Below are 16,182 nucleotides of genomic sequence, written 5' to 3'. Positions count from 1 at the left end.
CTCAGAGGAATGCCTAACGTTATTAGATTGTCCATGTGCAATAGGCCCAGTGGAAAAGAGGTAATGATTGGGCAGTGACATTTCTTACATAGTTTCTCCAAAATATAAACTTTTCTTAATTACATATGTGTGTCTGAAGTGTTCTGTGAATTTGTTAATGGCCATAAAGTACACAAATGTCTTTCACTTTATCCATTTGAAGATATCAAATTAAAAGGCCATAGATTTCTATGGTCCTTTCATATTGTATAAGGGAGAGCTTGCATAACAAAAGGTGCATGCATTTACAATCCATATAGGAGATTTGTTACAGGTGGCATTGACTGCCTTATAGTGGATGCTATTCTGTGTTAAATTACTTATATTGTTAACTAATATTTAATGTGTCATGTAATGATAGCATTGGCATTTAAAAAAAAGGTCAATTACCCAAATGAAAATTAATTTGCTGAAATTAGATTTGAAAAATAAATCCAAAAACTATTTTCTCTCCTCCTCCATGTGGAATTGTCATGAGTCTAACATATATTTTTTAAATTTCATTATATACTGTAATAGTGGAATAATTTCTTCTTTCAACATAAGTTTATTATGACCTTTTCCATTAATATTTTTGTCTTGAGGTTTTTAATCAAAAATATAATTTTTATACTGAAGTTAATAAGCTATATTTATTGCCCATTATGAAGGCTATATAACTGAACAAATAAATTACTGGGTTCTTGTTACAGGAGGAGTCAGCTCTGAATGGAAAAGGAAGTACTAATTTTTTCATCTTTTGCCTCCTCCTCCAGTCAAGAATGATGATGAAGTTTTAAAAACTGATCTTCACATACCCTTACTTATCCTATTTTCAATGTGGATTGCTCTTTCCCTCTATTCCATGTTTGGTGACACCTTATCCATTCTTATCCAAAGGCCAGTGCAAACATTGTTTTCATGGAAGGGATTAACTCGCCTTCCCATGAATTAGTTCCCTTTACCCTGGGCCATAGGGCCTGGGCAGCACCTCTCACAGATGCACTGTTTGCTGTGGTTTTTAATGAAGCTGAGGATAGTGCTTCACCATATTTGTGGCCCATTCGGTGGTATACTACCTGTCACAGATTAATGTTTGATTGAAATAATGGAACATAAAATAACTTGATGATCTTTAGATATATTTGAAGTGAAAATACCGTTAATTTCCTACTAACTCAAGGGAATAAAAATTTAGTGTGAAAGAAATAAACATTGATTACATTCATGTCCTAGGTGATTGGAGCCAGGCTTTTATTTTGTTTCTCTTGCTGTGTTGATTTTGGGAATAGATGAAAGATCTAATGGCTAAATATTAGCAATGGTTATGAAAAAATATTGCCTACTCTATTTGCCTAAAAAAGCTATATTGCCTTCAGTTTTGCTTAAGAATTATGTCTTATTACATGGCTGCAGATATACTGCAGATCAAAGCAGTTATAATCATCAACAGTAAAATATCTGTTACCTGTAGTGTGAATAATTCACCTTTGAAGATCAGCTTTACAAAATTTCATGAAAGGTTTTTATTGTGCAGCTTGTCCTTATTTTTACTTTTTATGTAAAATGATAGGAAACATGAATAAAATTTTGAAAATGATGTGTATATTTTAATAAATCCTAATGTAGTTATTTTCACCTTTCTCAGTGATTTTCTATGTGTGTGTGTGTGCACGTGCACATGTGTGTATACATTTTATATACCTGTAATTGTATTGAAAATACCATTTTGTGTTAAACTTTGTAACTGAACATCGTATCATAATATTTCTTCTTGTTTCAGCTTGGTCTTTATTATAATTTTAAGAAAAGTTTATTTTTTATGTCATTGTGCCATAATGTATACATAAAACATACACATACTATATACTATATATAATACATATATACATACTGTATGATATAAATGCAAATTAAATTTATTATATATGATATTCACTTAAATAAATATGTATTTGCATATCTGTTTACCTATCTATCACCTGGCCAGCTAGCGAAACATCTATGTAAAATTTATAATGAATCTTTTAGGCTACCTAAATAAAATATAAAATCCTCTCTACTTTCTTCTAATGATTTTGTTTAATTATCTTTGAGATCTGTATCAAAATTCAAAATGTTTTTGTCATAGTAATGGGTTGTTGGTCTAGTGATATAAGGAATAGTAGGATAAGAACTTTAAGCTATGGGACATTTTTTTCAGTACATGAAATATTTTATTTCTTTAAATTTTTTGTGAATGCTTCCTCTGTTTCAGGAATTGGGAGTTTCTTGGATCACGAAAATAACCATGATCGACATACCCATTGACTATTAGAACTTATATTCTGGTGGAGGTGAGAAACAAACAAACAGAAAAACCAGGTAAGTAGACAGCTAAATAAAATGTTTACAATTTATAATACATTAGGAAATATTTTTTAAAACTCAGAATATGTCTGTTTGTGGTGAGAGGCTGATAAACTCCTCATTGGCATTCTGAGTAACTTACAGTGCAGGAGTCGGGATGTGTGAAGGAGAGCTTCCAGGCAGCAGGAACAGCATGAGATAAAGGTCTGAGGTGGAGAAGAGCTTATTGGAAAAACTGGGGGTGGAGTTGAGGGCAGAATGAGCCCCAGACAGTGAGCAGGGGGTAAATAGCATGAGACGAGATTGAAATGATCGGCAGGAGTAGATCAAGGGTCCAGAGAGTGTTGGACTTGTTGTCTGGGGTTAGTAATGCAGATTTTGTTCTGGGTGTCCTGTGAAGCTCCGAATGATTTGTCAATGTGGTAACACTGTCTGTTTTCCATATTAAGATGTTTATTTTTTATGCAACATGGAGAATGACTGGAAGGGCAAGAATGGCAAAGGAGACTGTATAGGAGGCAGGTGCAGTTTGTGCAGGTCAGACGTATTGGCATTGTGGAGTAGAGTGACAGCAGAGGTGGACAGTAGTGGGCACAGCAATTGAAGGTGATGTTTAGATGTGGGGAATAAAACGAGGAGTCAGAATGACTGAAATATCTGCCTTAATCAGACAGTTGCTGGTGGAAATACTTGCTGAGAAGTGGGACACATTTAGGGTGGGAAGCAGTGGTGGTGTGAAGTAGTAGCTGGATATCATGAGGCCGGGGATCAGAGGAGTGGCCTGGCTGGCGGCACAGGTAGATTCCTTAGGTGGAGAAAATAGATCCTATGACTCACACCCTCTGACAGTGTGTCTTCTTCTTAACCATACTTTTAAATCTAAAGAAATAGATAAAGTCATTTAGGGAGAAAGAGAAGAGAAAGAAGAAAAGTCACCTTAACACTAAGTTTGGGAAGACCCGCATTTAAGGCTGGGCGGAATTGGAGAGGCTGGCAAAGGAGATTTGACAGGTGAAACTTGAGCTGTATCTGTTAAGGCTTTATCTTTAAAAACTTGAGATAAAATTAAAAAAATATAACACATTGATACATCTGGATGATAGGTACATAGATGTTTGTTCTGCTATGTTCTACAGCTTTAAAAATATGTTCAAAATATCTCTTAATATAGAAGTTAAAATTAAATTATAGGAAGCTTTACAAAAGCTATTTATAACAGATAACATTAGATAATACAAATCTTACAAACTCACTCATTTTTTATTAGTTAATAACTATAATAAACTACCATTGTAAATGTTGGAATTAACTAGGATACTGAGGTTCTTGTAATGCTAAATGATCTAGGTAATAAAGTATAATATGTAGGGTCACCTATTAGAGATGTTGTAAAGTGACCTTAAAAAGGAAGTTTCTGAAATGAACTGACTCAGTTCACATTCTCCATCTGCTGGGACCCAACTGTCCCAAGCAGGAAGGGATTGTAAAGCCATTGAATCTATCACATTGTTTTTCTAACGAAACCAAACGACTACCCTCAGAGATGCTGAAGGCTTGCTCACAGTCTCAGCCACTTAGGTGACATATTTCCAGGGATGGCTTTACTCCCTATTAAAAATACACTTGTTAGACCACAGGTTTAGCACACATGAAGTTTGAAAGCTCAAGTAGGTCATGTTTTAATATAAGCTTTAGTTTTAACTACTCTCCATGCATTTTGTTGTTACTGGTAGGCTGTGAAAAACTTTTCTATAATACAAATAATAATAAAGAACTGTGGGATATGTTTTGATGTAAGCTAGCTGATTACATAACAAATAAAATATACTTAAAAGGTTCTTAAACACATTATGGAAGGAATTTTTACCTTATACTATTACATTTATGTTATTTCCCTAAATAGCAAGCTCTCCTAGTATAAAATGGTAAGTAGATTTAATTGAGTGTGTCACCTCTAATTGACCAGTAGTGTCTGCCTGCAGTCAGTGTCAGAAGAGACCATGCCTGGGCTGACTGGGTATATTAATCAGAGTTTCCCAGAACCCACTGCATATTATATATACAATATAATACATATAATAGAAATAGAAATATATTATATATGTATATTCATTTTAAGAAATCGGCTCATATTATTATGGGAGCTGACAAGTGTATAATTTGTAGGGCAGGCTGGCAGGCTGGAAATTCAGGGGAGAGCTGATGTTCCAGTCTTGAGGCAGAATTGTTTCTTCTTCCAGAAACTTCAGTTTGCTCTTAAGGCTTTCAACTCAATGGATGAGGCCCACCCAAATTATAGAGGGTAATCTGCTTTACTTAAAGCCTAGTGATTATAAATGTAGATCACAACTAAACAACATCTTCACAGCAACAGACAGACTGCTGTTTATCCAAACAAAAGGGCACCAAAGTCACCAAAGTTGACACATAAAATTAACTGTCACACTGGGGAAGGGCATAGTGAACACCTGCCGTGTGCAAAGAGGGACAAGAGGCATCATTCCTGCTATGTGTGTGTCATCAAGACCCCAGTGGTGCTTAAAATGTTTTTTTTTAGTGTAAGAAAATCCCTTTTATTGACAAAACTTCAAGGGTATTATTATATACCAGGAAATAACTGAAGTTCTGGGGATGTTTTAATTTGAAAGGCAGGAAGATGAAAACTTTATATCTGATGGGAGAGATTTCAGTAAATGTACATTTTACTATTGTTGCATCATTTTCTAAAGAAATTGTTTTACAGCTTTCCTGCCCTTTTCTATTGCATTATCTAATCCAGAATTTTAGTCCAAGTTTACTCTGCATCTCTTACTCACCCAAGTATGCTGTAGAGAGATCTTCAGTGATCACACTTTGTATTTTTTCATAGAGAAATTGCTGCCTCAATTCTTTTAGTAACTAACCACCACTTATATTCTCAAGATGAAAATGGAGAGTGTAAAAAAAATTAATAATCATTTGATAGATCTCCTTCAGTCCATTATGTTAGTTTTAATCCTTTAAGTGATGTGACACATCGTAAACTTCCAGTATCTTCACCAGTGTCTCATGTAGTATGATGTGCCAGAGTCAGAACAATTGTGCTGTTGTATCAAGTAATTCCTGTAGTTTCAGAAAATGGTCAGGGGGAGTCTCATTTGAGGAGTGGCTTCTTCTATACATTTTAGTTAGAGGAAATTTGAAGTAAGACAAAATAATAACCTTTGTTATAAAAACATCTTAAGATGAGAACATTTAAAAAGTCTTAGAAATAATAATAAACCTTAGAAGTAAAACAATGGCTACTAAAGGAATGATACTTGGATAATATCTGACTTAAACCAAATCCAACAAATATTTTTATTGGAGTGTTCCTTTTGTTCCCCTTGAAAATGTTTTATATTATTGAATATCACATGTCTCTCTGAATTTCTGTTTTCAGGCACGTTTCCTGCTAGGAACATATGGAAAGGGTAAATGTCTGGAGTACAACTTGAATGATATTATAAACTATGAGAGAGGATCTTGAAGGATTAATGTAGTTAAAAGGGCTAAAACTATGTCTGCAGTTAGATTTAGACAGCCATTTTGCTTATCCTAGACTCCTTTTATAGAATATGAAAAAGAAAATGTGAAAAGCAGACCTTATAAAAATCCTGCTTCTTTATGTGTTTACGTTTTGATGTTGGTGTCAATTTCCTCTTCTACAGATGCTTGGTACTATTATGTTTTGAACACAGAGGCGTTTCGTGTGTGTAAAACTGCAGAGAATTCTAGTGGTGGACATTTATAAATCGTTAATGATTTCCACGGAGAACTTGCGCTCAGAACTTATCGCCGATTCATACCGATCCCTATGCCTGTGTCTCGTGAACAGGCTGAAGCATTGTGATTCTTACATGCTAGAGGTGAATTTAAGAGTCGGCCAAAATAAGGGCAGATACGGGCAATTACTTCACTAAATCAGGCGTAAAATGTGCTGTTAGTATTTGGCTCATTTAGTCTTCAGTTCTCTACCTTGCAGAGGTTGTAAAGACATGGCCTTTCTTTCCTTTCACACTTTTAAATTTAGGCCTCCAGAGAAAAGTGTGCCAGTCCATTGTCTTCCTGTGACTACTTTCATCCCAGAACACTTGCTGGCTAAGGCACAGTGAGTGAATCAGGCAATGTAGGACTCAGGGGCCGTGGCCAGTCTTGCACTGGGGTGTGGTGCCAGCCTGGAGAGATGGTGATGCTGACCGCACATCTGATCACGTGCCAGACCATTGGGCAAACGTGTTCTTGGGGGACCTTGCAGCCAATCTAGAAGGTAGGTTTATTAGTCTTAATTTACAGATAAGATAGCTGGTTTGAGATTAACTTGCCTAAGTCTTCAGAAGTTCAGACCTAGGATTAAAATATGACTCTGTTTACCAACCCTGCTTTACCTTTGTTTTACTTTTGTTGTTATTTTTATTACTGAACCTAGTCTTATACATTTTAAGCTTACTTATCCAGCTTGTTAGTGACTTGCTCCATGAAAACTTGTGACATTATATTGATCAGTGCTAGGAGCATTTAATATTTTACCAGTCAAAAGAAGATCATCAGAGCATTTTAATTCTTATTTTGGCATCAGTTCACAAAGCTGAAATAAGGGATGCTGGTAGGGGGGATGAGTGGTCCTTTAAGTATGATCCCAGAATGCTCTGAATTGATTTGGTTGTCACGGAGGCCGGAAATCGGTTGTCATTCAAAATTCAGGGCAGATGGTCTACAGAGCTTTCAGGTACTCCTGGGTATTTATCAATTAAGATTCAGCAGCATTTTGCCTGTTCTCATTAGGTAATTACATTAAAAATATTCCTTATCACAGGAAAGAAAAACCTAATTATCAAATCTTGATTAAACCTTGTGCCAGAGGCTAACCTCTTGACCAGTGACATATGACCATGATAAAAGAAAGGCAAGCCGGGAAACCCCTTAGGGGGACTGACAGTGACCAGCAAACACCCAGGAACTGATCTAGGAAATGCGCTTGCTCTCTCTTTGTTTTGCTCTTTCCTACTATCAGTGATTATAAATAATATTAGCATCATTGAAACCACATGTATTATTCACAACTACAACAGTTTTTCCTACGTGTGTCTTGATTTTGCCTTAAAGCCAAAGCTCTTCAAAATATATTTTTGAAGAAAAGTTTTGGTGGGCAACAAATGGGTACCAACATGTTTTTCTTTCTTCTGCTTCCTTTTTGTAGGTAGACAACATAAGGTTGCATTGAAATAGAATTAGAGAATAATTCAACTTCCACTTTTACTGAGTCATATGTAACAATAAACTAAAACCTAAGACTCTTTTAGTCTCTGACACTCTTATATTTTAAATTCTTAACTTCATCAGGCTAATATCACCAATCTAGATATTTCTCACAAAATGTTTTAAAAGTTGATTATTAGATTTTTTGGGCTAGTGTGGCATGATCACATTTATGATGGTAATCCCAAGATTTGATGTGGTAGATATCTTTTTATTGTCTATAATATTTTAGAAGGATTTGAGGCCTAGAGAGCTAAAGGCAGTTTTCCAATTTTTTAACTGTCTGATACCTAAAACTTTGTCCCATTTTGTCATATATAACGTATACTCAATGGGGAATCAAGTTTGCTAAACTATGCCATTCCTATAATAATTTCTGTCATTAGTGCATACTTAGATTCATAAACAAGTTGATTATAAGAAACTGATCCCCATGCTCCTCCCTGAAGTGCCGTTCTCCTGTGTGAAAGTGCATAGTTTCCCCTCCAGCAGGTCTGCTTGTATTGAAAGGTCCTTTCTAGTTTCAGCTCTTGTGAAAGTATGTAGGATTAAGACTCTCCTGAAAGAGTCTTTTCTTAACCAACTTATAAAATTAGCCTCTCCCCTCCCTGTTCTGGCAATTATTTTGTTTGTTTATTTTGGCTTGTGGTTTACCCCAGAAGCAAGAAATCTCTACAAGGGCAGGGGTCATGTCTACCTTACTTACCATTGTTTCCTCAGTGATCATGGTTCAATGCCTGGCACACAGTGGCTGCTTAAGAAATACCTGGAGATGGAATGAATGCATGAGTGAGTAGATGTATACATGAGTTAATGACTGAGGAAGAAGGGGTGGGATAATGTGATCAGTAGTGTATTTCATCTGTATCACTTCTGAAGGGATCCCAGTATATTTAATTTTGTAGCCAGTGGCAGCAGCAGGCTGAGTGATGAATAACAAATAACAACAACAATCCAACAGGCAGATTTACTGCTCCTGCTGGAGTCACTTCCATTTATTAAACTCATGCTCTATGCCAGACTCCATGCTACATGTTTCATTGTTGTTTTTTTTTTTCAGTCATTTCTATAACACTTGAAAGGTCAGGACCGGCTTCATTAAGGAGGTGATATCTGAATGAGATAGAAGGCAGATAAGAAAAAGAAGAGTAGAGTTTTGAGGTCTTGCGCAGGAAATTCAGGCACAAAATATGCTGTTAGCATTTGCCAGATACAGATTTTCATTGTATTTCTTTGTGGGGAAATAGTCTTCTTTGTCTTTTTGCTATTTTGAATTTAGCTGCTAAGAGAATAAAAGGCACAAACTCTTTGTCCTGTGGTAAATGTCTTTCCACAGAGTTAGTCTGGTGCCATCACCCACGTCAGTGATAGTGAGAGGTGACATTCTAGCTCACAGTTTAATTGGCAGAGGGAGGAGGCAGGTTAGCGACATCCATATGTGTCTACCAGGTGGGGCGTGCCAGTCGCAGCATATGCCTATCAGTTGGCGGCCCTGCTCAGTGTACAGTCTTCGTCAATGTGGTGAGGGTCAGTGCCCAGAGAGGCCTTCTGGGAGGGTAAAGTGTGTGCAACTCACAGGAAAAGACATTGCAAAGAATCTTGTCAGAAAGAGCTTTAGCGTCTTTGACGCTAAATTTTTCATTCCAGAGCTTTAGCGTCTTTCCTTCTCCCCTTCACACACCACCATGTATAAGGGCAGAAGAAAAATTCAGAGATGAATTTCTTGTGATGAGAAGTAACTGCAAGTAGATGAGTTTTGAAGTGCCAGATAGAGTGACTCCATCCTTTTGATTGTATAAGGAACCAAAAGAACCATTTGAGCATTAGGATGCAATACTGACACTTGAAGTACATTAATACATTTTTTTCATCAAGCAATATAAAGACCAGAGACATATATCAGCTGTACTGTTTCTTGGCTGTCACTTGTGTTTGAAAGCAGCAGATTAACAGGCATTTTCTGTATCCTGAGCTAACTTAGCTATGGTTCCCTGCACTTGTTAGTTTGAAGAAAGGTGGATAATGAGATCAAAGGTAACAGACTTATAATATTTCATCTTGCTGTCAGAACCTATCATTTAAATAATTGGAAAATCCTGAAACATTGAAATAAAAGTAGACCTTAAGGGAGTAGAAAGGATTTTTTTAAAAAGAGGAAGAGAGGCATAAGAAGAAGAAAGAAATTTGACTCTGGGTGATAACGACATGTCAGTGTGTGTTCTTTCCTTTCAGCAAGTGTGCCGCTGTGGTGGGGGTTGATAAGAGTGGAAGAGGCGGTGTGTGTGTGGGGATGGGGGTGCATGGGTATAATTTTTGCTTAATTTTCCTGAAAACTTAAAAATGTTCTGGAAAATCAAGTCTATTTGAAAATTTAAAGGGATGAGTGTTTTAAAATCAGTGCATTCTACCTGGCTGGTGTAGCTCAGTGGATTGAGTGCGGGCCTGCGAACCAAAGGCTCACAGGTTTGATTCCCAGTCAAGGCATATGCCTGGCTTGCAGGTCAGGCCTCCAGCAGGGGGTGTGCAAGAGGAAACCACACATTTGATGTTTCTCTCTCTGTCTTTCTCCCTCCCTTCGCCCTCTCTAAAACTATATAAATAAAATCTTAAAAAAATATCAGTGCATTCTGTTGGGATATTACAGTTTGCAAGACCTAAGTATTCATATTGATAACCACATCCATGTTAATGACCACACACAGAGTGGGGAAGTCTGAACCTTCAGTCACATCTGCTTCCTTATTGTGAGTTCTTCCCTCAAAAGGCATTGGCTTTGTTACTTCTTCTCTGTGGTATACTTCCATATCAAAATATCTTTTTGCTCTTATACATGAAAATTTTCTTTCAAGTGATGTCTGACAGGATTATCAAAACTTGAGAGTTTTGAAAGAATTTCTCCCAGGCTACTCTGAAGATTCAAAGATCTAAAGATCATTGTGAATCAAGCTGGGCCACCATAGATGGGGAACTATGATGTAAGGCTTGGAAGTTCAGTTCCAGGGTTCCTATAATTGGTGGGATATTCTCAGCAATTATGGTGATTCTGTCTCTGTATCTAGAGGAGACCTTCAAGTTTAGGGCTATGTTTGCTGTATTAATTTGTGAAGTTCTTGCTTTGCCTGTGGTTTCTCTGAATAAGAAAATGTTTAGTAACAACTAGAACAAGAACAGAATCACAGACATGGAGATCATATGGAGGGTTATCAGTGGGGAGGATGAGAGGGGAGAATGAAGGAAAAGGTACAGGGAATAAGAAGCAAAATTGTTAGGTACGAAATAGACTATGAAATAGACAGGGGAAGGTTAAGAATAGTATAGGACATGGAGAAGCCAAAGAACTTATATGTACTACCCATGGACTTGAACTAAGGTGGGGGAATGATGGTGGGAGGGGTGGTGCAGGATGGAGGGGAATAAAGAGGAGAAAAATATGAGACAACTGTAATAACATAATCAATAAAATATACTTTTAAAAATTAAAAATAGAGTTCAGTATAGTCTCATTTGTTTATTTATTTTTGTTTCCCTTGCCTGAAGAGATACATTAGAAAAAAATAGTGCTATAAGCAATGTCCAAGATTTTACTGCCTGTATTTTATTTTACAATTTTTATGGTTTTGGGTCTAATATTTAAGTCTTTGGTCCATTTTGAATTTATTCCTGTGTGGTGTAAGAAGGTGGTCTAGTTTAATTTTTTTGCACTTATCTGTTCAATTTTTCCCAGCAGTGTTTATTGAATAATCTATCTTTAGCCCATTGTATGTTCTTGCTTCCACTGTTGAATATTAATTGACTGTAAAGATGAGTTTCTTTTTCTGGGCTATTTTGTTACATTGATCTATGTATCTATTTTTATGCCAGTATCATGCAGTTTTGATTATTGTGGCCTTATAGTATAGTTTGATATTAGGTAACTGATTCCTCCAACTCTGTTCTTCTTTCTTAGGATCATGAATGCTATGCAGAGCCTTTTGTGGTTCCATATAAATTTTTGAACTATTTGGTTTAATTCTGTGTAATTGGAATCTTGATAGAAATTTTGTTGAATCTATAGGTTGCTTTGTATATTCTAATGATGTTAATTCTTCCTATCCATGAACACAGTATGTACTTCCACTTATTTGTATCTTCAGTTTCTTTCTTCAGTGTCTTATAATTTTCTGAGTACAGGTCTTTTACATCCTTGGTTAGATGCATTCCTAGATATGTTATTCTTTTTTAAGCAATTGTCAATGGGATTGTTTTCTTAAATCTCCTTTTTGATGGTTCATTTTTGGCATATAAAATGCAAGTGATTTCTAGATACTAATTTTGTATCCTGCTACTTTACTGAATTTATTTATTGATCCTAGTCATTTCCTGGTGTAATCTTTAGTGTTCTCTATGTACAGTATCATGTCATCTGCAAATAAAGACAGTTTGACTTTTTCCTTTCCAATTTTGATGCCTTTTATTTCTACTTCTTGTCTGATTGCTGTGGCTAGGACTTCCAGTACTATGTTGAATAAGGGAAGTGGAGGTTGACATCCCTGTCTTGTTCCCAGTCTTAAGGGAAATGTTTGTAGTTTTTGCCCATTTAGTATGATGCTGGCAGTGGGTTTGTCATATATGGCCTTTATTGTATTTAGGTATGATCCCCTTTTTCTCATTTTACTGAGAGTTTTTATCATAAATGGATATTGGATTTTATCAAATGTTTTTTCTGCATCTATCAACACCAAAAAAAATCCAATTAAAAAATGGGCAAGGAACCTGAATAGACACTTCTCCAATGAGGACATACCAATGGCTAATAGATATGAAAAGATGCTCAACATCACCAATAATCAGAGAAATGAGAATTAAAACCACAGTGAGACGTCTTCTCACAGCTGTCAGAATAGCTATCATCAATAAATCAACCAATAACAAGTGCTGGTGAGGATGTGGAGAATCGGGTACCTTTTTGCACTCTTGGCGGGAATGCAGACTGGTGCAGCCACTGTGAAAATCAGTATGGAGATACCTCAAAAAAAAATTAAAAATGGAACTGCCTTTTGACCTAGCTATCCTACTTGTAGGAATATATCTGAAGAAAGCCAAAACACTAATTGAAAAGAACATAAGCTCCCTATGTTCATGGCAGTGTTATTTATTGATACAATCACCAAGATATGAAAGCATCCCAAGTGTCCATCAGTAGCTGAGTGGATAAAACAGCTATGGGACATTTATACAATGGAGTACTACTTGGCCATAAAAAGAAGAAACTTTTACCCTTTGAGACAGTATGGATGGAAAACATTAGATTAAGTGAAATAAGCCAGTCAGAGAAAGACAAATATCATATGATTGCACTTATATGTAGAGTCTAGTGAACAAACTGAACTAAAATGTACAATAGAGACAGACTCATAGAGAGCAGGGTGACAGCTATGAGGGGGTTAGGGAGTAGAGGGATTGAGCATAAAGGAAAAAGAACTCATGGCCATGTGCAACAGTGTGGCAATTGTGGGGTGGGGAGAGGATATAAGGGGAATGAATGGTAATGGAAAAAGTACAGTGAAAAAAAGAATGAGTTTGGTAAGGTGAGGAAATTAATTTTTTCCTTTTCAATTGATTTTAATCCATGTCTCTAACTATATGTCTTACAAATAGTGCTTCTCTTTTTCTATAAAATTTTCATTCCAAATTGACTGTTACAGTGGAGAAAACTTCATGTCCATTGGGCAGAATTTGGAAAGATATTCATGAAATGTTAAAATGGTAAATCAGAATGTATCATTTTTTACTCTTTTAATTTGGCCAAGATTTTTGGGAAAAGATATAGCAAATGGCTGGGACATATTGCAACCCAAACTTGAGATTTGCAATATTAAGAAAAGAAGATGAGGGAGCATGTGCTACCCTGTGGAGGTGCTGTAGCTCTCACTTGGGTTATTGAGATGTGCTCTTTAAGTGAGTTCAGAAATCCAGTTACTGTATGTATTATTAAATAATTCAATTCCTTGTGTTTTTAAGAACTCTTTAAACATTTATCAGTGAATGGTTTTTAAGTATATTACAATCTCTTTCTCAATTACCTCTTCTTTGAGAATTTCAAAATCATACTCTAGTCTGTTGAATATTACATATATTTCCACTTGTAGGATGTGTTAAAATTGTTTTGGGAACTGTTTCCTGGACACCAGAAAATATCAGTGTCATAATAAAAACCCAACTCTGTACAAAAGGCACTGATTAATATAGTTTTTTTCCTTAGCTACTGAATGATTTATCAACTATTTATTGGACTTCAGAAAGAAGTTCATAAAAATGGAAGATAACAATTAAAACTCCCTGAGGATTAATAATTACCATTTGATTTTCTTAAATGTATTACCTTACATAATAAAAATAATTCCCACACAGTATATCTCTCTGTAATCTGTGTGAATGCACACACTTATAAACTCATTATTTCTTTAAGTAATGGTTTTGTGTTATGTTTTTATTCTACTATTATTCTTAAAATAGAGCTGAGAGCAGGAAGCTTCCAATTCTGAATCTGTTATTATGTAAACCCATTTATAAGTCTCTTTTAGTTGACACTGTTTATATTTAATTATTACTAAGTCTTTATTTCGTGTGAAAAATATCAAATAAATATTACAAATATTTCTTCAGATTATATAATTAATCCCCTTATATTTGGGTTAAATCTTTGTAAAACAAGCTTTTCAGCATCACTCTAGTGGGAAATATTATATGATTTCAACACAGTGAGATCGATATAAAATTTACTTCCTATAAAGTTCATCCTATGTAATGTTTACCTTTCAGTAAACCATTCTCATGCATACAACCGACAGTTCTTCCTTTTCTCATGCTTAAAATATTGTATTTTTTATCTGATTTGGAAAACATTATGAAAAAGTCTCACCTTAATTCTTTTGTTCAACAACAGTGAAAACTCCCTTATATCTGGTGGTCATGAAGTCAGTATAGAAAGCAATGTTCTGGAACTCCAGAATATTTATCACTAATGTTTTCATTGTAGTTCCTGTCACTTAAATAAAAAACACCTAGAGATCAGATTGCTTACAATTACAAATCCATTTATTTAGACAAAACAATCTATAATAACCAAAATCAATAATCTATTTAGGCAAAAAATCAAGTCATTTGATTTTGTGTCTTGGATGGAGTTTTTCCCCCCCACTCAGATTTGTAAAGATAGTTTAAGACAATATTGCTCAGTGTTATCTGAAGTTGCCCTGCATAGAAATCACCTGAGGTTCTGGTTAAAGATGCAGGTCTTTAGACCCAGCACTTCATTGAAAGAGCTCTCCTCCGACTTCACAATGATTCCTGTCTTGTCAAACATAATCATCATCTGGCTACTCACTAGCACTTGCTGCAGTTGCTTATTCTCCTTTTGGCGCACTTTCTACTCCCAGCATTTGTGAAAAGGCCTTCTTGATACCTCTCAGCAACAGCTCAGTGTCCTTGCCTAGTTTTTCCTCTTTTAAGAATCTGCTATATCCTAAGAACACTAAAACACCAATACAAAAGAACCTTTGCACCCTGATGTTCATAACAGCACAATTTACAATAGCTAGGTGCTGGAAGCAATCTAGATGCCCATCAGTAAATGAATGGATCAAAAAACTATGGTACACTTACACAATGGAATTCTATGCAGCAGAAAGAAAGAAGGAGCTCCTACCCTTTGCAACAGCATGGATGGAGCTGGAAAGCATTATGCTAAGCAAATCAAGCCAGGCAGTGAAAGACAAATACCATATGATCTCACCTTTAACAGGAACCTAAACAACAAAACAAAGAAACAAGCAAAATATAACCAAAGACACTGAAATAGGGGATAGACTGACAGTGACCAGAGGGGAGAGAAGAGGGAATTTCAGGGGAGAATGGGAAGGGTTTACAGGAACAAATTTAAAGGACACATGGACAAAAGCTAGGGGAAGGGTGGTAATGGGAGGGAAGTGGGGAGGGTTGGGTCGGTGGGCTGGAATGGGAGTAAAAGGGAGAAAACTGCACTTGAACAATGATTAAAATAAAATTAAAAAAAAAAAGAATCTGCTCTTTTAACAAGTATCAGATGCTCTTCCCACTCTGCCAAGCTGTGGCACAATATTTCTTTGTTATTTTAATTACTTACTGTTAGGACATTCCACCTTCTAGGAGTTGATTCATTATCAATACATTTTATATTTAGGAAGTCCATTGAATTTAGGAACTTAGATATAAGTGGATTTAAAGGGGATTCCTGTTCATAAGTAGAGTCCATATAAGGTTATCAATTTAGGAAAGTAATAAAAACCTCTAAACAGACAGAAAAAATCATCAAGGCAAAAGCAAGTAGCAAGCCATTGGTGAAGCCATTCACAATTTAATAAAAGTTAATAGGGATTTCACCCCCCAAAGAGAATAAAGTATTACATATAAGATTGATATAATTATGTAACTATCACAGCAAAGGAGGTTGGATGGCTCCACAGAGCTATTTCTGATTCCTTGATCTTATTACATTACTCACAAGTAATGTTTCTTTAT

The sequence above is a fragment of the Phyllostomus hastatus genome, unplaced genomic scaffold (assembly GCF_019186645.2).
Source record: "Phyllostomus hastatus isolate PE091 unplaced genomic scaffold, TTU_PhHast_1.1 phas_scaffold_93, whole genome shotgun sequence".
In the NCBI taxonomy this organism is placed as follows: Eukaryota; Metazoa; Chordata; class Mammalia; order Chiroptera; family Phyllostomidae; genus Phyllostomus; species Phyllostomus hastatus.
This window is presented reverse-complemented; position numbering follows the sequence as displayed.